Genomic DNA, 24028 nt, shown 5'->3' on the forward strand with positions numbered 1-24028 from the left:
GATTTCTGTAATCACGAGCTTGGCCTCTTGTAGATCAGCAGTGCAATTAATCTTATTTAAGTCTGGCAAATATCAAGCCTATAATTTAAAATGATTTTGCATTTTATTTATTAAAAATGTGTATGATGTTGAAACTTTGCATTTTATAAACTAGTATCTGGCTATTAGTATTCTATAGGAACCAAAGCTCTTGGTGACTACATATATGTGTGTGTGTGTGTCTTTTTTGTATACTAAGGGCCATTTCAATGTTACAATCATTTTTAGAGTTGTTGTAATTGATGTGAATATCATGTTTTTCCAAATCTGTTCTGAGCCTAGAGTGTTTGCTTTGTGAATATATATGTGCATTGTGTATATTCTGTATAGTTACACTGTACTGAGATATTAGCTCGACTGATATAAGTAAAGTATGTATTGAGTATGTTTTCCCCTAGCCTGGCTGTTTAATCTATTTGAAAAAGGTTTAAACTTTTCAAAAAACAAAGATTTTAAACTGGCCTTTGTTACATGGTCACAAATAAAGGTGCAGTTAGAAAGAATGGGGAGGGAAAAAGATAGTTTTGAGTGTCTTTGAATAGAAGCATAAGACTAAGGTTTGTTTGGTTTCCTTACCCTCTTCATTAAAATATCTTATTAATGCTAAACAAACAAACAAACAAACAAAAAAAACTGTCCTGCTTTGGTAGTGACCCCTAGTGCTCAAGAAGCATAATCTCTAATGAGGCCTTAATGAATTTCAGCAAATTAAAAGTTTCAAAGAATATTAAGCCACATGCGTGCACGCACACACACACACAAATCAATAAACACACAAAAAGGCAGCATGAGTTAGAACCAGTTGAAACAAACAAACAAAAAAGCTAAAACACGTCCACACAGAAGAATTACTGAATTATCTGGAATATAGGTGCTTAAAGAAATGAAAGTTAGCGTTGAATAAAACAACAGGAACAAGAAGCACACACAAAAATCAATAAAGCAGTCTTTTAGAATAACACAGCAGTACCTCTAGAAATAAAAAAAAATTAATTTAAATTGAAACTCAGTGGAAGTGTTAAATAGCTGAAAAAGACTAAGTGAACAAAAAGACAGATGGGAACAAATCATCCAGAATATAGTAGAAAGAAATGAAAAAAATCTGGAAAGTTGGCAGATTCAGATAATACAGTAAAATCTAACATTCAACTTTCAAGCTCCAGAAGAATGGAGAAGAGAGCTTAGAAAGAAGCAGTACTTGAATAAATAATGGCTAAATATTTCCCCAAATTTGTTGAAAGATTTCAGTCCTCATCTTTAGCAAGGCCAACAAATTCCAGACATAATAAAGAATTACACACAAATATAGAAGTTATATTTCATGGTGAAATGAAGAACACACACAAAAAGAGCATCTTAAAAACAGAGAAAAAAAAGGACAGATAACCCACAACATAATGAAAATTATACTTTCAACTGACATGGTACCACCAACAGAAGCCAAAGATTGGAACAGTATCTTTACTAGGCTGAAAGAAACAGCAACTGTCAGCCTAGAATTAAATAGGCAGCAAAGTAATCTTTCAAACACAAAGGGCAAAAGAAAATATTTTTAGAAAAGCAAAAAGTGAGTTTCCTGCCTTCTTTTTCTCCCTATCAATTATTTTCTCTTTTCCCCCAGTTTTATTGTGATGTAATTGACATACAGCAATTGACATACAGTTATGTATTGGTCTGGGCTTCACAGGTGGCTCAGCCATAAAGAATCCACCTGTCAATGTAGAAGATACAAGAGATGTGGGTTCGATCCTGGGTTGGGAAGATCCCCTGGAGGAGGAAATGGCAACCCACTGCAGTATTCTTGCCTGGATAATCCCATGGACAGAGGAGATGGGCAGGCTATAATCCATGGGTTGCAAAGAGCCAGACATGACTGAGCATACATACAATGTATAGGTTTAAGGTGTACAGAATAAGGACTTGACTTTTCACAATAAGATTAATAAACACCCATTATCTCATATAGATACAAAAATAAATCAGACACAAAAAATTTGTGTGATGACAACTCTTTCGATTTACCCTAACTTTCATATATAAAGTGTTAATTATATTTATCATGTTGTATATTACATCCCTAGTACTTACTTATCTTTGAAATTTGTACATATTGACCATCTTCATCTACTGCCCACCCACCCATGTCTCTGATAACCACAAATTTGGTCTCCTTTTCTATGCGTTTGTATGCTTGTTTTTGACATATAACGGACATACAAAACCAAGTTAGTTTCTGATACACAAAACCGTGATTTTTTTTTCTATATCATTTCAAAATGATCACTCAGTTCAGTCCAGTCGCTCAGTCATGTCCACCTCTTTGCGACCCCATGAACTTCAGCACACCAGGCTTCCCTGTCCATCACCAACTCCCGGAGCCTACTCGAACTCATGTCCATCGTGATGGTGAAGCCATCCAACCATCTCATCCTCTGTTGTCCCCTTCTCCTCCCACCGTCAATCTTTCCCAGCATCAGGGTCTTTTCCAAGAGTGGATTCTTCGCATCAGGTGGCCAAAGTATTGGACTTTCAGCTTCAGTATCAGTCCGTACAATGAATATTCAGGACTGAGTTAATTTAGGATGGATAGACTAGTTGGATCTCCTTGCAGTTGAAGGGATTCTCAAGAGTCTTCTCCAACACCACAGTTCAAAAGCATCAATTCTTTGGTGCTCAGCTTTCTTTATAGTCCAACTCCCAACCATACATGACTACTGGAAAAACCACAGCCTTGACTAGATAGACCTTTGTTGGTAAAGTATTGTCTCTGCTTTTTAATATGCTGTCTAGGTTGGTCACAGCTTTTCTTCCAAGGAGCAAGTGTCTTTTAATTTCATGGCTGCAATCATCATATACAGTGATTCTGGAGCTCCCAAAAATAAAGTCTCTCAGTGTTTCCACTGTTTCCCCATCTATTTACCATGAAGTGATGGGACCAGATGCCATGGTCTTAGTTTTCTAAACGCTAAGTTAACCTTTTCATTCTCCTCTTTCACCTTCATCAAGAGGCTCTTTAGTTCCTCTTCACTTTCTGCCATAAGGGTGGTGTCATCTGCATATCTGAGGTTATTGATATTTCTCCCGGCAATCTTAATTCCAGCTTGTGCTTCATCCAGCCCAATGTTTCTCATGCTGTACTCTGCATATAAGTTAAATAAGCAGGGTGACAGTATATAGCCTTGACATACTCCTTTTCCTATTTGGAACCAGTCTGTTCCATGTCCAGTTCTAACTGTTGCTTTTGACCTGCATACAGATTTCTCAGGAGGCAGGTCAGGTGGTCTGATATTCCCATCTCTTTAAGGATTTTCCACAGTTTGTTGTGATCTACACAGTCAAAGGCTTTGGCAAAGTCAATAAAGCAGAAGTAGATGTTTTTCTGGAACTCTCTTGTTTTATCAATGATCCAGTGGATGTTGGCAATTTGATCACTACATAAATATTTAAGACATGTCACCATACAGATATTACATAATTTCTGACAATATTCCCCACACTGTACATTTCATATTGTGACTCACTTATTTTGCAACTGGAAGTTTGTACCTTTTAATCCCCCTCACCTATTTCTTTCCTCTCCCGACAACCCTCCTCTCTAGCAAGTGCCCATTTCTCTTGTTTCTGTTTTCTTTGTTTTGTTTCTCAGATGCTTTGTTTCTGTTCATTTGTTTTCTCAGATGCCACATTGTAAGTGAAATTAAAAGTATTTGCCTTTCTCTGGCTTACTTTAATTAGCATATACCCTGTATGTCCACCCATGTTGTTGCAAATGGCAAGGTTTCATTCTTTTTTTATGGCTTTTTAATATTCAGTTGTGTCCGACTCGTTGCGGCCCCATGGACTGTAGCCTACCAGGCTCCTCCGTCCATGGGATTCTCCAGGCAAGAGTACTGGAGTGGGCTGCCATTTCCTTCTCCAGGGGATCTTCCCGACCCAGGGATCAAACCTGGGTCTCCCGCATTGTAGACAGACGCTTTACCATCTGAGCCACCTAGTGGGGGGGGGTCTTAATAGTCAAATATATATATATATATATATATATATATATATATATATATCTCCTCACATATTTTCTATCCATTTATCTATTGACAGGTGTTTGGTTTGCTTTCATATCTTGCTTACTATAAATAATGCTGCAATGGGTACAGGGGTACATAGATCTTTTCTAATTGTTGTTTTCATTCTCTTTGGATAAAATAGACAGGAGTGAAATTTCTGGATCATAAGATTGTTCCATTTTTAATTTTTTGAGGAAATTCCATACTGTTTTCCCTAGTGGCTGCAGTAATTTATAGAACCACCAACAGTGCACAAGAGTTCCCTTTCCTTCACATCCTCACCAACACTTGTCTTTGTGATAACAGCCATTCTGACAGGTATAAGGTGATATCTCATTGTGGTTTTGTTTTGTATTTCCGTGATGATTAGTGATGTTAAATATCTTTTCATGTGTCTGTTGTCCTTCTGTATTTCTTCTTTGGAAAAATGTCTATTCAGTTCCTCTTCCCATTTTCAATCAGATTTTTTTTGATGTTGAGTTGTGTGAGTATTTTGTAGATTTTGGATATAAACCCCTTATCAGTTATTGTTGACAAATATCTTTTCCCATTTAGTAGGCAGCCTTTTCATTTTGTTGATAGCTTCCTTTACTGTGCAAAAGATTTTTAGCTTGATGTACTCTCATTTATTTCTGCTTTTGTTTCACTTGACTAAGGCAACATATTAAAAAAAATTACTAAGATCGGTGTCAAAGAATTACTGCCTATATTTTCTTCTATATGCTTTATGGTTTCAGGTCTTACAATCAAGTCTTTAATCTATTTTGAATTTATTCTAGTGTATGGTGTGAGAGAGTAGTCCAGTTCAATTCTTTTGCACGTAGCTGTCCAGTTTTCCTAACACCATTTATTGAAGAGGATGTCTTTTACCAACTGTACATTCTTCGCTTCTGTGCTATAGATTAATTGCCCATATAAATGTTGGTTCATTTCTGGGCTCTCTATTCTGTGCCTTTTTTCTTTAGAAAGAAATTCTAGAGGATTTCTTTCAAGCTGACAAAAATTTGAGATGCAAGAAGTATTAGTATGCAAATAAACTAGTAAATATATAGCTAAGCCTAAAAATAAATTAGTTGCTACGTCAAACTAAAAATCTTCAGCACAGCAAAGAAAAACGTCAACAAAAGAAAAGAGAGAGGGTATTTGCAAATCGTATACCCAATAAAGGGTTAATCTCCAAGCTATACAAAGAACTCTTATGGCTCAACCAACAAAAGAACAAATAATCCAACTGAAAAATGGGCAGAAGATCTAAACAGACATTTTTCTAAAGAAGACATACAGATGGCCAACAGGCACATGAAAAGATGCTCAACATCACTAGTCATCAGGGAAATGAAAATCAAAACCACAGTGAGTTACCATCTCACACCTGTCAGAATGGCTTTTGTCAAAATGATAATTACAAGCATTGGTGAGAATGTGTAGAAAAAAGAAACTTCATGCCCTGTGGGTAGGAATGTAAACTGGTATCGCCACTAGGGAGAACAATATGAAAGTCTCAAAAAAATAAAAAAAACAGAACTACCATATGACCCAGCAATTCCACTTCTGGGTGTATAAACGAAACAACAGACTGTTATATACATGAAACTAATAATGCTGTATGTCAATTACAGCGGCTCAGTGGGTAAAGAATCTGCCTGCGATGCAGGAGATGCAGGTAGATGGGAGTTTGAGCCCCATGTCGGGAAGATCCCCTGCAAGAGGGCAAGGAAACCCACTCCAGTATTCTCGCCTGGAGAACCCCATAGACAGAGAAGCCTGGAAGACTACAGTCCATGGGTTGCAAAGAGTCGGACACGATGGAACATGCACGTTCTCCCCAAGGCTGCCACCCTGTTCCATCCACTCCACGCTGATGAGCGGCAAGCCACCTGCAGTCCCCTGGTGTGGACCCAGAAAACAGCCCCAGAGAAGAACAGATGTGACAGGCTAGCAGTGCATACTGACAGCACATCTATCCACAGATAAAACTAGCATGATGAGAAATAACATCTCAGTTCCTTATGCTTTCTGGAGAATAATGATATTTTGAGTGTCTTTATTCTTTGTTCATTCTGCTTGTCAATATTTCTAAGGTCGCCATGCAACTAGATATTAATGTTACCGCCATGCATACTATTGAATGATATTAAATACTTCTTTGTGTTTTATTATCATATTTTTCCTTTCAAAAACAGTTCTTTTTATTACAAAGTGAAACATAATAAGTGAAGTTACTGCAAAATTGGTAACTAGAATTTTCAATTTCTTTTAAATTTTGAGAGCAAATTTCTTCAATTTAGCATAGTTCATCTTTAATTATTCTCTTCTTTTCATGTTAAAGTCTATTTAAATAACACTCAGTAAGAACTATAAGTGGCATCTCAGAGCTCCTCATTCAAATATAATTGGAATTTCACACTCCACTAGTATGACCTCATTCACATACAGTTCTCAACAAGTGCCTGCCACATTAAAATTTATTGGCTGCTATAGTGTTTCTTCCAAATAAAAGACACACAAGGCACATCCCTGCCCCCAGCATTCACAGTATATTGGGGCCAGAGAGCAGTCAGCTAAGAATGGGATTCCCAGTAAGGCATAGCAAATTCTAGAACAGAAGGATAAGCAAAATGCTACTGGGGCAGAAAGATAGGAGTAATCAACTTGTCTAATATCAGGGAAAGTTTATCAGAGAAGATGACAATTAAGACCTGAAATATAGATAAAATTTTTCTTAGGTAGAAAGGAAGAAATACCTTCGAGAAGAGTGGCAGCGTGAGGAAAACAAGGAAAGTTGACGAAGCACGTGACGGGTCAGAGGAGCATCACGTAGTGTAGTCTGTTGTGCAATGTACGGATGGTGGTTTTTGTTTAGTTGCTAAGTTGTATACAAGTCTCGGGACCCATAAACTGTAGCCCACGAGGCTCCTCTGTCCATGGGGTTTCCCAGGCAAGAATACTGGCATGGATTGCCATTTCCTTCTCCAGGAGATCTTCCTGACCTAGGAACTGAACCCAGGTCTCCTGCATTGCAGGCAGATTCTACAGGGGTTACATGTAATTAGTCTATAAATTATTAGTATTTTTCTGTCTCTTTGTGTGCTGGGAGTTTGGGGGGGGGTAATAGCAATTATTTCTTTTCATCAAACGGGAAAGGAAAGAATACATACGGAGGAATATACAGAACCAAAGCAATTCATCATTCTCTTCAGTCAACTACAGGAAAAACACTTTCTATTATGTCTACAATGCAGCTGTCACTTACTGACAGACGTTTCCCTGCACCTGGCTGACCTGTCTGTCTGTAGAGTAATTCGTCAGTCAGTCCGACTTCCATCTGTCCAGACTCTACTGTGTACCCAACACTCAGCTGGGTGTCAGGGGGTCAAAGGAAACTCTGCCCGGTCCCCAGTGCCAAGAAACCTGCTTTAGATAGAGAGTCAAAACTAAGGTACCTGTAGAAAACAGAAAATTGTTCCACATTAAACTGAATGGAACACATTCTAGACACCAGGCTAATTTATAGCCCCAAACTGGGGAAAGGTTTTAGAAAAGTTATGACTTGAAAATGAGTAGAATTCAGAAAAGGAGTAGGATAGAAAAGAGAGCTTTCCTGATGCAGAAGCAGACCCAGAGCTTATTACAGAAAGAGGCCGGAGTCTGAGAACAAAACTTTCTAATGGGACAGGGAAACAAGCCATGGTACTGGGACCAACTTACTGAGGGACCTGAAAACGAGGAGTCTGGATCTTCTGAAGTATCTGCTGACATGATGCATGTGATCTTATGGGAAGGTGCAAAGGGAAACACTCCCAACCGGCAGATCTGACAAAAAGGAAATGGGGCCAGGGAGGACTGCCCAAAAACAGCCACAGTAACTCATGCACGAGGTAAGGTGAACTTACATCTTGATTACAACAAGAAAAGAAAGGGTGCAAAGGAGAGACATTTTAAGGGAAATGGAGTGACAGATTTCATACGTGTGAGAGGGAGCTGTCATAGTGTGGCTGTGAAGAGGAATCTCGGGATCTCGGGTTTGATTACTGACTTGGTTAAACAATGTGCATGTCCTAGGGCTGGACCGTAAGCCTTTAAAAACCTCAGAGAATGTCTGTACTGCCCACCTTACTGGGATTAAATCAATAGAAAGTACTTCTCATGCAGTAATGTCTCAGTAAAAGTTGGTTGCACCACTGCCACCATCACATCAGAGTGATTACAATTTCTCTACTTTAAAAATAACTATTTTTTCCATTTTAGTGGATAGGTATCTTGCAGAGAAATGCTTTGAGACTATATAACAACCTGTTATTCCTCAACCTTTCACCCATTAGTTAGGGCATCTATTGAAGACCCCTGCCTCATTAAATCACTACAGTTGGCAAATAGTGATTTTCTATTTCCATTATCATTTACATTTATTACCTTTGTACTGTCAGGAAGCACTCTCTCCCTTCCCATCTGTCTGTACTTTCATTCACCCAGCCACCCACCCATCTGTCTATCCATCTACCTACCTCAGTAGGGGTGCTTACATTAATTTCACAGGGAGAAAATGTAATAAACATGAAGAAAACTAGTGCCTGACTCCTACTGAACAGGAACAGATCTGGTTCTCACACACATGCGATGATGTTCTCTTGCTGAAAGTAAGTAATTTTTTCCAATGCCAGTATTAGATGCTCTGTCACCATGCTAGAGTGAAACATAGGCAGAACCACTCCATAAATGCACGTGGACGCAGAAAAAAAAAGAATACTGTCCAAACCACAAAATCTGACCAATACCGCCCACTCCCCGCTGATGCGAGTGCTGCTTCTTCACCAAATACAAGTTTAGTTTCACTCCGTTCCTCTTGCCTCCTATATACAAATTATTAACGTAACCAACAGAGAAACCACCCATTCTTGACAGCACCCACTTGAGAGTAAAACCACACTTCCTTAAAATCTACCCCCAGTAACTGATCAGGTAAGTCCAAATATGAAAATAAGAACCTCTTAATATGTTGGGAAACACCCTTACTGAGATATCCCCCAGTTCCTCCTGTACATTCTCACTTGTTGCTACAAGTCAAGAAACCCAACTCTGTCTAACCAGATGTTTATTCCTGGGAGGTCTGAACGGAGGGCATCAACAATAATTTTACAATGGAGAAACCTGACAGACACCACCTTAAACAAGCAATCAACAAATATTACCAGAAGTGGAACAAATCACTATCCTAATCCTCCTGATACAATGTCCCGAGGAGAATGCATCATATTTGAATTGGTTTGGCTCAAAAAGCATAATACAAATTTAATCATGCAGAAACGTCAAACCGCACTGAAGACATTCTACAAAATAACTGCAGCATGCTCTTCAAAAACATTAACGTCAAGGATTAAGGAACTATACTGAATTAAAGATGACTATAGAGACATGACAGCTGAATGCAACCCATGGTCCAGCATCGCTGCAGCAAGAGGTAAATTAGGATCTACAGATTAGGTAAGACTGAATTCATGTCAGTTTCCCAACTGATAACTGTATTGTTATATAAGGAGATGTCCTTTTTTGGAAATGCACGTTGAAGCATTTAAGTGCAAAAAATATACATGTATGTTAAAATAGACACACACGTGTGTGTGCTGAGTGGGTCAATCCTGTCCTACTCTTCGCGGCCCCATTGACTGTAGCCCACTGTGCTCCTCTGCCTATGGAATTTTCCAGACAAGAATATTGGAGTGGGTTTCCTTTTCCTCCTCCAGGGTGTCTTCTCGATGCAGAGATCGAATCTGCATCTCTTGCGTCTCTTGCATTGGCAGGCAGATTCTTTCCCACCCGTGCCACCTGGGAAGCCCACACACACATACATATATGTTAAAATTTTATGTGTGAATACACAGGTAAACACACACAGAAACACAGAGAGAGTAGGAGGGTGGGATAAAGTAAACAGGATAGAGTCCTAACATTCAGGGAATTCAGATGAAGGGTCTATGGAAATTAATTTTACTCATTTACAACTTTTCTGTAAGTCTGTAATTACAGTCCACTCTCATACCTGCAGTAAAGTTCTACGAAGCATGGCTCATGTTTGAACAAAGCTTGTTAGCGCACAGATTTTCTCCCGAACATGATCTGCAGCCCTCAGGAGCGCTACGTACACACACTTCAGCACTGTAATCTGGGGCCTTTACACAGCAGAATCCCCAAGAAAACCCCCCACAAAAGTCTGGAAAATGTGGCAGTAAACAGACTGTGACCAGACACTGGTTTGCAGTCTTAAGCTGAGACAAGAAGGCAGAGCGTCCCCGTTCAAGCTCAGCAGGGAACTGGGCACATCAGGTGACATGAATATCTCACCCATCTGCGTGCGTGAGGATGACTGCAAAAGCACAAGGACTGATTCGGCAGTTACAAATTTCAGCCATGGATGAATTCACTGATATGGGATCTGTGAATAATGAGGATTGATGGGCTGCATATCAAAATAAAAAGGAAATACATTTTCAACCTGGAAGACTAGGAAAATAGTAGTACAATAAAATAAGACATGGTTTTGGGCAGGAGAACTGTTCTGGGAGGGAAAGTGAAAGTGAAAAGCTCTCAGTCGCGTCCAACTCTTTGCAATCCCATGGGCTGTAGCAGATAGTATTTAATTCAGGATATTATAGGTTTGGAAGGTTGTCCCAGAAATGCCTTAGATACATTTGGAAATCCAGGAGCTGATGAAAGCCAAATTAGAGAAAGAGATGAAGTCTGTGGGAATTATTGTTTATACAGGAGGGATAACTGAAGCCATAATTAGAGCAAAGACAGACCCAGATTTTGTGCTTAACTCGTAACACAAGTGAGGATTAAATCATTACAGTGAAGAAACACAGAATCAAGAAAGGGGAATAGAGTGAAACCGCCTCTGTTTTGGCAAAGCTATTCAAATACATGCACTGAGTAAGGAGCAGCAGACAGTTTCAGTAAAAAAGTTAAACAATACAGGATTTGACTTGATAGAGCTTTCCAGACCCAGTGGGCTATCTATCCAAAGATACCAAAGACAGAGTCACTGCTACTGGAGGTAATCAGGCACAGGGTGCAGGTCATTTACCAGGATGAGCGCATTATCGAATATTCTGATTGGATAATACTTTAAGACCTGTACAATGATTCTAATATCCTGTGACTAATTTTTGCTGAACATTTTTCTCTGGAGTCTTAAGTGATTCCCATATATTCCATCAACCATGAAGTAGGTCTCCAGATCCTTAAAAAATAATCAGACCTATCAAAAGCAAAAATTTTTTGACCTTGGCAAAATATTGTTGCCACCATAGTCCAGTTCATTGAAATATCTAAACCATGGAGATAAAGGCAGCAGCTGCATCTTCATCAATATGGTCCACCCTCTCCCTTAGTTTGCTGCTATCTTAAAAATGAACAAAAGGTGAGACGGACATCTGGGGCCTGGGACACATCCTCCTTAGCTGCTCCTTATGGAAAGTCATCATGAGATGAGTTACGGAGTAGAAATGAGTACTTGGGGCTCAAGGGTGGGAGGCTTATTTATTTTTTTAAAAAGACAGTCCTGGGAATTTCATACTAAGTTGTGGTCTTTGGTGCCAAGGATTTCTCTGAAATAGCGAGGCATCAACTGGTAGGTAGTGGTATGCTGAAGTTAAAACTGTCAAGAGCATAATACTCATTCCTGAACTTCCATAAACGTACTTTTTCACGGTGTGTGGGAGCCCTGGGGAGAACGGCCATTATTACAGCAACAAAATTGGAAGCTCTCACACCTGTCTCACTGCATCAGATCTGATCAGCTCCCGGCTTCCCCTCCCATTATTGTTCCTGACAACACAGACAGCCTCCCTGCTCCCCCAGGGTGTGGGGCAGGGGAGAGGAGAGACTCTGTGACTTGTGGAACACTCTGGCTAGTCTTGTGACATTTACTTATAAGCCTTTTACTGTGCTTTTGATTAGTCTAGAATAGTCACTGATAGGCCTCCTTTGGTTTTCTGAATTCTGAATCTTTTCTTTTTTAATGAACAGTGTGCCAGGCTTAACATTTGTTAAGTACTAACCAATAACACACGGTTTGCAAGAACTGATAGATGAAGGTTTCTTTTGCATTAATAAAGCACTTTAAATTCTTACTATCATTAGTAAAAGTAAATATTCATTCTTCATATAAATTTCTCTTATTGCATACTGTCAACACTATCCTCCAAATATATACAATCTACTACCTGGGTATAAAATAAACTAAATGTACAAATGTTTAAGAGAAATGTACTTTAAAGGGAGCTAATATAATGTACTATACATAGCTAGAAAGGAAGGTAATTAAACCTTTTGGCAACATATGAAGTGTAAAAGTGAAATATTCACATGTCAGAGTTGATGTTCATCAACAAGTGGCAAATTGGAAGATTATATTTAAATTCACATTTCTGTTCTAAAAAAAAACTCCTCATGATGACATCAAAGAGGAACCAAAAGAGCTCCCATAATGACTGCTTTTAGGGACAAATGTGAAATTGATAGATACTGCTAATGAATTAAATTATTAGCAAATATGTATTGCACTCTGGCCACATGCAAAGCACTGTCCCAGAGGTACAGCGGAAATGAAAAATGTGCCCCAACACTGTAGTCAGGCAGTGTAATAGCTAATGAGAAGACAGCCATTGATACAAACGTCTATCAGTTAAGAGCATGTGGTGTTTAAAAGTTAAAAATAATGTTTTTTATGGGAGAGACGGAGAGAGATTTTTGGCTGATTTCACATGCAAATTGGGAAAAATACTGACATGTTGAAAGAAACCATTTTGTTGGAAGCATCAGTGCTATCATTGATCCCAGAGCTAGTCTACTGACAAGTGACTGGATGGACAAGTAGCAACTGATCATTTCAAAAAACATTTTCAGAAATAGCTTTATCTATGTTTAATAAGCATAGATATTTTTGAGAATGCAGTTTGGATCTTTATGTATGTCGGACATCACAGTGTCTTAACATCATTTTGGACTGGAGTTTGGCCCAGGAGGTGAGCCAAGCAAGACTCCCCTGCCCCAAGTCTCTGTACTCATCTCTTTGAAGCATCTAAGAATTTGTACTAGCAATGCATCTTCTAAGGGGATATACCTTAAAGTAGTCATCAAATGCACTAAGTAAGGCCCTTTGATTAAGAATCATTAAGTCTGGTCTTCAGCAATATATATACACAAACACACGTATATATGTATATATACACACACACACACACCCACACATATCAGAACAACAGAGACATTATTTACCAACAAAGGTCCGTCTAGTCAAGGCTAAGGTTTTTCTGGTAGTCACGTATGGATGTGAGAGTTGGACTCTAAATAAAGCTGAGCGCCAAAAAATTGATGCTTTTGAACTGTGGTGTTGGAGAAGACTCTTGAGAGTCCCTTGGACTGCAAGGAGATCCAACCAGTCCATCCTAAAGAAATCAGTCCTGGGTGTTCATTGGAAGGACTGATGCTGAAGCTGAAAGTCCAATACTTTGGCCACCTGATGCAAAGTGCTGACTCATTTGAAAAGATCCTGATGCTGGGAAGGATTGGGGGCAGGAGGAGAAGGGGACGACAGAGGATGAGATAGTTGGATGGCATCACTGACTCAATGGACATGAGTTTGGGTAAATTCTGGGAGTTGGTGAAGAACAGGGAGGCCTGGCGTGCTGCGGTTTGTAGTGTCTCAAAGAGTCGGACACGACTGAGCAACTGAACTGAACTGAACATATATATTTTAAATCTAATGCTGTGTGATCCTGTTAATTTAATTAACCCAAAATGATCGTCAGTTAGAGGTGCTTCGGCGTCTAAGGAGTCAGCACACACTCAGACAATTTCCCAAATTTTCAAGAACTGAGAATTCCGGCAGTTTAATATGATACCTATACCAAAGGTATGCGTTGGGTAGTGCCTTCATTTTGTTTTGAGATATGTTTTAATATCCCGATCTTATATATTTATGGATGTATTCATCTGGTCTCATCACTAAAAGGGTGAGATACCTCAGTCATGTTACACCATGTGAAGAACACGGATATAGTTTCACACAGGAAAAAAGAAACAGTCAAAAGGTTAGAGTTATCCTTCACTCTAATGCATTTATCAATAATTCTCATGTGTGCTCAGTTGTGTCCAACTCTTTGTGAGCCCATGGACTGTAGCCCGCCAAGCTCCTCTGTCCATGGAATTTTCCAGGCAAGAATACTGGAGTGGGTAGCCATTTCCTACCCCAGGGGATCTTCCTGACCCAGGAATCAAACCCGCGTCTCATGTCTCCTGCACTGGCAGGGGGGTTCTTTACCACTAGCACCACCTGGGAAGCGTTCTTTGTCAATAACACATTATTACTATTATTAGTGTGAAATTCCCAACACTTCTCATAGCTAAAGCCTGTAAAAGAAGTTTCCTTTTAATCCTTTAAAGGATGTTTTTACTTGACTTTTCCCCAAAGTATCAATATTGAATGTTATAAAAACACCCTTAGCATTTACTTTCAAATGAAATAGTCAACGCTCAATGCTTTCATGGAAAATTTCCCCTTAAAAATCCATTATACTTAAAGTAAATATCTGCATGGAGTACTCGAGACTGATGTAATTAAAATTAAATTTACAAAAAGGTAATGGAGATTTTATCAGCACTAGCATGCAGTTCCACACAGCTGCTGAATAATTGCAGCTTATTTCCTATATTATCTGGGATGAACAAAACGTTGCAATTTAAGGTATTTTTAAGAAAATATCTTACAGCAAATCTTTAGATTGGACTATTATTTCCTTTATGGCATCTCAAGTTTACTACAAGGTATTAAATAATGCAAGAGAATCAAAGTGGTACAAAGGTGAGAACCTGGCCACACTTGTTTATTTTTAAATTGCTGAACTAACGACCCAGGGGAAGGCATGCTTCCAACGATGGTCACTCCTGCAGCACACCCTGAGCTGATCTCAGGCCTCTGAAGTAGATGGTGAAATTCATGCCTTTGGTCAAAGAATCTCTGTGATCCCTTTCAGGTTTGGTCTCAGGATTCCAGACTAGACAGAGATGCATATTTTAAGAAGTCAATTAAACCTAAACTTGTCATATCATTTATTTTCTTCACCTCCTTAGTGAAAGATATTCCCAAGCATTGTACTCTTTTAGTCATATCATCTCTTAACTCTAGGACTCTTGAACTCTTCCTCTTAGAATTGCTTCTTTCCAGAATAATGATGCAGCCCATTCTAGATGACCCTCAAAAGCTAATCCAATAAATCCACAGTTTTATCTGGGGGGTGAAGAGTGAAGACAACAGTGGCTCAGAATGTTAACTCCCTTTGCCTCCTCCTGATAAAGGTTACAAGAACCCACTGGATTTCCCCCATCTCCTTCTCTAGCCTTCACTTTTCGGGCACATTTCCCCTTCCTCCCACACCTTATTTCCATTTTCCGACCAGCCACCTGTCTTCTCACGCTGTTTGCACATGCCTGCAATCAACTCTTTATGCCCACCTCACCGAGTTCACTCCTGATTGTCCTCTAGATAACAGCCTAAGCTGTTCCTTCCACGAAGCCTTTTCCGACCACCTACAGCCCTTCAGAAGGCCCGTGTTACATCTGTTGGCTCTGCGGTTCCTGTGACACCCTGCACTTCTGATTTCGGATGCTTGGCACACTCCTAAGGGTCACCTTCAACTCTAGGCTGAAGTTCTTGAGGGCAGGAACCATGCCTGTCTTGTTCTGGGCTGTATCTCCACTGCCTGGCACACAGGAGAGGCTCAATATTTTTAAAATGCCGTAAAGCAAATGACTAATAGGTATTGGCTTTTGTATCAATCTCCGGTGCTGTGACTTCTACATGTTTTATTCATCTTGGCAGCCTCTATGTCTAGCCCAGTACCTGCCACAAAGTAAGCTATTGAATATATGCTGGCTGAATTTAATGCTGAAATGGTGTGCTTTTCTAACTTTCTAGCAGCAGCTTCATCTTCTCGTAGCTTACCTGTAACCACGAGGAAGGATTAGAAGGTGGTTAAATGGTTAGGGAGAAGGGCAAGTAAGCCATTAGAAGAGAGACAGAAATTCCAGCCTCAGAAGACTGCACAGATGTGAAAACGGAAAATGGATTGCTCATTTAACCTTCAGGCAGGTACTAATGTATGTGGCCAAATCAAACCAATACTTTTATTTAACAGAGAATAAAAACATTTGCCAATAACTGGTTGCTTGAAATTAAGCTATGGTGGAAAAAAATCAAAACAGTGGTTGCCTCTGGGGGTGGGGATGGGGGATGACTGGGAAAGGACATGAGGAAACTTTTAGGGGATGAAAATGTTCTATATTTAGTTTAAGGTTTATTCCATACTGATGTAGGCACTTGTCAAAATTCATCAAATGATGCACTTAGGTTTTTGCACATTTCATTTCATAGTAAATTTAACTCAAAAGGCAGATGAAAGCTCTGTCAACAAGTACTGAACTCTGTTTAATAATATTCATAGTGTGATATGTTAAGGGTGAAGTGTACTGATGATTAAAATTTGGTATGAAATGCATAAAACAAAAAGAGATGGAGAAATGTATGAGAAAGCAAACATGTAAGATATTAACTGTAGAATCTATGTGGTGGGTATATGATTGCTTAAAATTCTCTCAACATTCCTGTATGTTTCAAATATTTCATTGAATAAATGCTGGGGAAAAATGGTTGCTTGGTTTTGTTTACATGCAGGTATGTTAGCACCCAAAAGCACAGAGTTGTGAAAGGTTAGGATGGAGTAATGAAGAAATTCTAAAAGTCTCAGGAAAATGGGAAAAGTTTTCATTTTCTGTGACTCCTTCATTCAATCAATAAATATTTATGGAATTCATAGTACATATCAGAAACTCTTTTAGACACACTAAAGAGAATAGATAAAAGTCTGGGTCTTCTTAGAATTTCTGATTTTCATCATAATTTGAAGGGGATTCTTCCCAAGATGGGAAGAAAGGTGGTGGTCAGGCAGAGGGGTTAGCAGCAGCTTTGTGTTCGGGCCTAAGGTCATCCCTTGAAGAGAATAACACATGGGGACACAACATGGATCAAGGCACTGTGAATAGGAATGGCCTGACAATCTATTTCAGGTAAGAGCATCTTTACCGAGACCACTTTTAGTTCATGGTGTGGGGCATCCGCATGCCTTCCAGAGTAGAAAGAAATCAGTGCCTTTCATTTTCTTAACTCACATTTCTTCTCTGGCGAAATGTACCACGTATAGTATATAGAATACCTGTATTGTGCAACTTTTTCAGACATAACCATATACAACCTCCTGTTCTGTTTTCTCCAGGGAAAGAGGCAGCGAGCAGTGGCAAGGATTTTCACTACATGAATAACATTTCTTTAGACAAATGAAAGCCTTTATGGCAAAATATTGGTTAAACCTGGTTGGTGCCAAAGCATGTGTAATATTTTTCAGCATTAAAAAAATTTATAATTAAAGAAAAACTGACAAACTATAATGGGAGTACCAATGGCATCAGTTAACCACAGACTATATGGGGTTTTCTGGAATGCACTTCAGGGGAGAGATGGAAAAAATGAAAGAAAAATATAACTATCAAAGTAATAACCTACCTCCTGAGTAAATCTGTTTCTCTTAATAGATTCATTTATAGAAGTAGTCTTTCAAATAAAACAATACCTGGGGGAAATGGATGAAATGACACTAAGAAACAATATTCACTAGAATTGCAATTTCTGACGTAAATGAATTATATCAAAGTATTAATTTCTTAGTAAATTGCTTATTTTTGAAAAATGGTGCTTCTGTGCAACTATTTGGTATAAGCGTATTTCAAATGAGAACTACTGATGATGACTCATGAGAAATATAGAAGTTATGTGGAAATTTCCAGTTTACAACACCCAAAGCTAGATTATATTCACTGAGGTAGCAGAATTGAAATAATGGCACCATGCTGGAGGTATCCATCCAAAAATCCATCAATATTTAGGCACCGACCTGAATTCTAAGCTAAGATATGCACCATGAAAACTCATTGGAAACCTCAGGAATTAATGAAAATATTAAGTTCAGTTGCTCAGTCGTGTCTGACTCTTTGCAACCCATGGACTGCAGCACACCAGGCCTCCCTGTCCATCACCAACTCCCGGAGTTTACCCAAACTCAAGTCCATTGAGTCGGTGATGCCATCCAACCATCTCATCCTCTGTTGTCCCCTTCTCCTCCTGCCTTCAGTCTTTCCCAGCATCAGGGTCTTTTCAAATGAGTCAGTTCTTCACATCAGGTGGCCAAAGTATTGGAGTTTCAGCTTCAGCATCAGTCCTTCCAACGAACACCCAGGGCTGATCTCCTTTAGGATGGACTGGTTGGATCTCCTTGCAGTCCAAGGGACTCTCAAGAGTCTTCTCCAACACCACAGTTCAAAAGCATCAATTCTTCAGCACTCAGCTTTCTTTATAGTCCAACTTTTACATCCATACATGACTATTGGAAAAACCATAGCCTTGACTAGATGGACCTTTGTTGGCAAAGTAATATCTCTGCTTTTTAATATGCTGTTTAGGTTGGTCATAACTTTTCTCCTAAGGAGCAAGCGTCTTTATCTCATGGCTGTAGTCATCATCTGCAGTGATTTTGGAGCACACCCCCCCCCACCAACTGCCAAATAAAGCCTGTCACTGTTTCCCCATCTATTTGCCATGTAGTGATGGGACCAGATGCCATGATCTTAGTTTTCTGAATGTTGAGCTTTAAGCCAACTTTTTCACTTTCATCAAGAGGCTCTTTAGTCCTTCTTCACTCTCTGCCATAAGAGTGGTGTCATCTGCATATCTGAGGTTATTGATATTTCTCCCGGCAATCTTGATTCCAGCTTGTGCTTCATCCAGCCCAGCATTTCTCATGCGGTACTCTGCATATAAGTTAAATAAGTAGGGTGACAATATACAGCCTTGACGTACTCCTTTTCCAATTCGAAACCAGTCTCTTGTTTCACGTCCAGTTCTAACTGTTGCTTCCTGACCTGCATACAGATTTCTCAAGAGGCAGGTCAGGTGCTCTGGTATTCCCATCTCTTTCAGAATTTTCCACAGTTTATTGTGATCCACACAGTCGAAGGCTTTGGGAATAGTCAATAAAGCAGAAATAGATATTTTTCTGAAATTCTCTTGCTTTTTCAATAATCCAACGGATGTTGGCAATTTGATCTCTGGTTCCTCTGCCTTTTCTAAAACCAGGTTGAACATCTGGAAGTTCATGGTTCATGTACTGTTGAAGCCTGGCTTGGAGAATTTTGAGTATTACTTTGCTAGCGTGTGAAATGAATTCAATTGTGCGGTAGTTTGAGCATTCTTTGGCACTGCTTTTCTTTGGGATTGGAGAAAACTGACCTTTTCCATTCCTGCTCAAAATGAAAATAAGCCAAAGCTTAAAACACTGATGTACACTATAAGTGGAATTAATATAAAAATCAAGTACTAACTGTCACAAATTTAAAAGTCTTTTTTCTAGCGCTCAGTTTTATTTAAATTGCTAACAGATGATTCATTTAGTAGAATCATAACCATTTCTTTATGTTCTTAAAACAATTGGGTTTAGTTAATCCCTTGAAAACCAATCATGCATTTAGTTCTATTGTTTAGCATTGTGTAACAAATCAAATAGGCAGCTTACAGCAACGTGTGCTTTCTATAAACCCAGCTGCTGCGCCCATGGACTCCGCCAGAGCCAGCAGAAGAGTTTCTGGTGCCTGAATACAACCCCTAAATACAACCACTAAACCTCCATGGAAATAATGGGCTGCTGATTAAATTTTTGCACATGCTAGCATGCAAATTAATACACAAATTGGGTTGACAATTAGAAACACTATAAATAACATGTTTAATTTGATAGCCTGGCTATTGTAATAAATTGAACAACTGTTTCTCCCTCTTGCTATATTCATTTTCACCTCAGGGTTAAGTGATACTGGCTAAAGAGATCCTGGAACAGGAGGCATCTGCAGAAGGCTAAAGTGTGAAATTAATTTTCCTTGCACTAGCTTTATTCCTGTTAACATAAAGGATCCACATAAAACACTTCACACTAGAAAATCTCCTATTCTCTTTATACTAATTTTTTTTTTTTTTTTGGTATCATTAAACCAAGTAAAGCTCTGTAAGAATACAGGGGTAAAGATTCCTAGTCGGCTAACATTCATTAAGACCTTTTCAGTAACTGCTCAAGTACTGTGACATACATTGTGTTTCACTAATCCTTACAATAATCACTTGAAGTAGATATCATGATCTCTATTTCACACTCGAGGAAACTCAGAGTTGCTAAGGAACTTGCCAAAGCATATACAAGCTGTACTGGCCAAAAGCACAGTTTAATCTGGGCTCTACACCGTGGAGTCCACATTTTTTCTCCTGCCACGACAATGATTCTAATCCTAGTTCTTTCTAAGCCATGAAACTGTCTTTGCACATGCACAACTCAATGAAAACTGGAACTGATTAATATCTAAGCTAACTATCTCATGAGACTACTTTTATGCTCCAAAAATGCAAGAGCCTGTTCACAGTAATGTAACATGTCAGGAAAAAGGTAATGTACTTCTCCAACTCTGACAGTCGGGGGAGTCTGACCCAATAAGCCCATGTGGGGTTTGGATGATATTGCAACACTAGGACATCTTGGGGATTTCATCACCACTGCTGTTACTGTTACTAATAACAGAAGTGCTAAGTAAAGGAGTCTCTAAAGCTGATGCTAGATAAAACACAACACTACATAAAAATGATGGATTTACCAATTTTTGAAAGCTAAGAATTTTTCTTATGGATGACAATGAAAGTTTTATTTGAAAATAACCATTATGTATTAAGTGATACTCTGATGCTATTTGCTCAGTCAACTAAGTACAGTAAATTGTCTCTGCAGATTTCTATGAGCAATACTTTTAATAGACTCTCCTCCACACATATGGCCTAAGGCCAGTTGATGCCATGATTCTAACAAGAGGCTGCTTCAAAATTCTTGAATATATTTGATAAGTCTTCAAAAAATCAGAGTGAAATTCTGTTCAGTATAGGTTTGATAAAGTAATTTTTAAAAACTGTGATGACGTGACTAGTATAGACAGTGACACTAGTAAACAGAATGCCCTATATCCTGAACACCAAAGAGGAGAGCATGCTCTGTGTATAAAACTTTTTGATGGAAAAAAAATCAGCTTACTATAAAGTTCTACATAAAACTGTCAAAATAATGACATGCAGATAAAATGCTTAGATATATTATAGAAGGGCTTCCCTGGTGGCTCCGATGGTGAAGAATCTGCCTTTAGATTTTAGAATCCCCCAAAAGTATATATATTGTTATCAAAAGACAATCTAGAAAATACTGTCTAGTCCAAATAAAACTAAAACTTACATGCTTTCTCAAAGAAAGTTAAATGTTTAGAAACACCCATTATGTGGATAGCAAATCAGTTGATACAATTCAAATGAATTTATGAAAATGCCAAAGGATATTTTTCTTTTGATTCTTGGCTATTTATAAAAATTATAAATTAGGATGGCTTAATTGATCTCTTCTAGATTACTATACATATATTATTATATTGTATATTACCAGAAGGTCTCAAATACTAACCAATTAAACTATCTTTCAAAATACAGGAGAAACATTTAGGATAATTATTTACAAATTTGTTTTAGCAACCCATTTTTCTAATGACTTTAGGGCTTTGGAAAAATAACCAAATGCTACTGAATTACAGGGAACATGTATCAGAGATAATTATAATAAACTCCACAAAATAAAAAATCTACTTCCTTAAAAGTTATATAATGTGCTATAAAATTGGCCAGAAAGGGAGACCCATGAACTAAATTCAAGTTCTGCCAATAATGACTGTAGCTTAAACAGGCTTCTGTTCCTTTCTGGATAAAATCAGTGTATTGTGGGCTCGGTGATGGTACATGAAGGAGTGCTAAATTAAATAGTTTCCAAGATGGTATCCAAGGTCATACACAGTTGCAAGGTTTTTTTAATCAGTTCTGCCCATCATTAGACATGGAAGAAAATCTCTAACTGTGGAGTAGGCAGAGAGAGGCACCTCACTAGTGAAACAACTACTAAGGGCATCACTTCTGAAGGCAAACAAGCTTCCAGCATTTCTGTCCACAAGCCCCTCTGCTACTCCCAAGCACAGGTCTCCAGTCACTGCAGGGGGTACAAGGACAGCGCATGGCCGCAAAGACAGACGTGCGGTCTGGGTTCCCGGCGACAACTACCCACAAGGACCGTCACAGCATCCCGAGCAGCTGATACGCACTGGTGTTGGGCAGAGAGGCACGCACACCTCATTCACATTCTACCCTTCCTGATGAACTGTTTTCCTTCACTCCCCGCTTTTGTATGATTCATGCCAGGCAGAAATTCTTGTAAATAAGCTGTAGAAATAGGACCATCAGATACACGGGGTCATGACTGAAGGGAAACCTAGTGGTCTGGGGCCCTCCAAAGAAGTCCAACGGGAACAAGTAGGGCCAAGGAGATGAGGGAAGTCCCCTGAGATGCACTGTGAGATCCTAGGGGGAGCATTCTGGGCTATGGATTAGAGGCGCTATACTGATTTAGAAAAACTTAATACTAAGGACCTTCCAGAGGATTTTGCCAAAACATATTTTAAAGGAATTTAAATAAAACATCTGCAGTGATCTTTCAGCCTCATAGAATGTATATAGTAAACTAAGAGCCAACCTCTTAGTTTAAATGAGAAAACTTAAGTCCCAAGAGCTCAGAGGACATTCCCCAGGATCTGCATCTCCTAACCTCACTCAAGAGTTCATAGAAGGGACTTAAATGCCCTTCCCAGAGATGACAGATGACAGAGATCACTTTATACTCCTCAGATACTACTGAGGTATCAAGAAAAATCTTTGTCAAATTATCTGACTCCCCTCACTACATGTAAATTTCCAAATGATTCCATTTATAATATTTATGTTCCAATTCTTAACAAATACTACAAAAATCTTAAGACTTATACAATGTTGAGTCTTAGCCTGGTATGTGTCAAATCACTGAAATACACCAGTTTCTGAAAAGATGTAATGCCTCTAAACAGAAAGACGAAGATTTCAATAAACTGTGATGCTCGTGGTAAAGAGCCCGCCTGACAATGCAGGAGACATAAGAGATGTGGGTTCTATCCCTGGGTTGGGAAGATCCCCTGGAGGAGGGCATAGCTACCCAATCCAGTGTTCTTGCCTGGAAAATCCCATGGACAGAGGAGCCTGGAGGGCTACAGTCCATGGGGTCGCCAAGAGTTGGACACGACTGATTCATTGATTGCAAAAGGCTGGATTTGAGGCAAGCTCAGAAGGGATTCTATAACGGTTACAGAGCAGCAAGGAAGAGGCCTGCAGCATCAGAGTGAGGCAGAGGATGTGGGTTCTGCCTCCAGCACCAACTAGCTGTGTGATGTGGGGCAAGTTACTAAACCTCTCTGAACTTAGCTTTCCCTGTCAATAAAAGGGAAGTAGTATTAATGCCATCATAATAATCTGAAAAAACTCAGTAATATGCAAAGTCCTGTGTAAATGTTAATTAGAGGTTACCTATTATAATTACATTACTGACATTTGTCAATTTATTTCTCACAACAATTTTAACAGAAGGAACCAGAGAACAATATTTACAGTGATGGAAACGGGAGTCTTGAGAAGTAAAGTAATTTTCCAAGGGTACTCATGGTGCAACTTTATCCACAATATCGTAAGTGCCACACAAGCAGAACCCAGGAAAGGAGAAACTGATGCCGCCAAATCCAAAACAGAGAGATGTTACATGAATATGCCTAGTGTAATAGCCAGGGCCAAATACAATTCAATAAACGGTGAGTATGAGTGATAGGACTGCACCCGGATA

General features: G+C 39.0%; 1 protein-coding gene across 1 annotated transcript in view; it reads right to left on the reverse strand.

Moving 5' to 3' along the window:
• NWD2 (NACHT and WD repeat domain containing 2) overlaps positions 1 to 24028 on the reverse strand; it is a 215179-nt gene that overhangs the window by 136274 nt on the left and 54877 nt on the right. The window lies entirely within an intron of this gene.

Source organism: Odocoileus virginianus, chromosome 21 (genome assembly GCF_023699985.2).
Source record: "Odocoileus virginianus isolate 20LAN1187 ecotype Illinois chromosome 21, Ovbor_1.2, whole genome shotgun sequence".
NCBI classification, from domain to species: domain Eukaryota; kingdom Metazoa; phylum Chordata; class Mammalia; order Artiodactyla; family Cervidae; genus Odocoileus; species Odocoileus virginianus.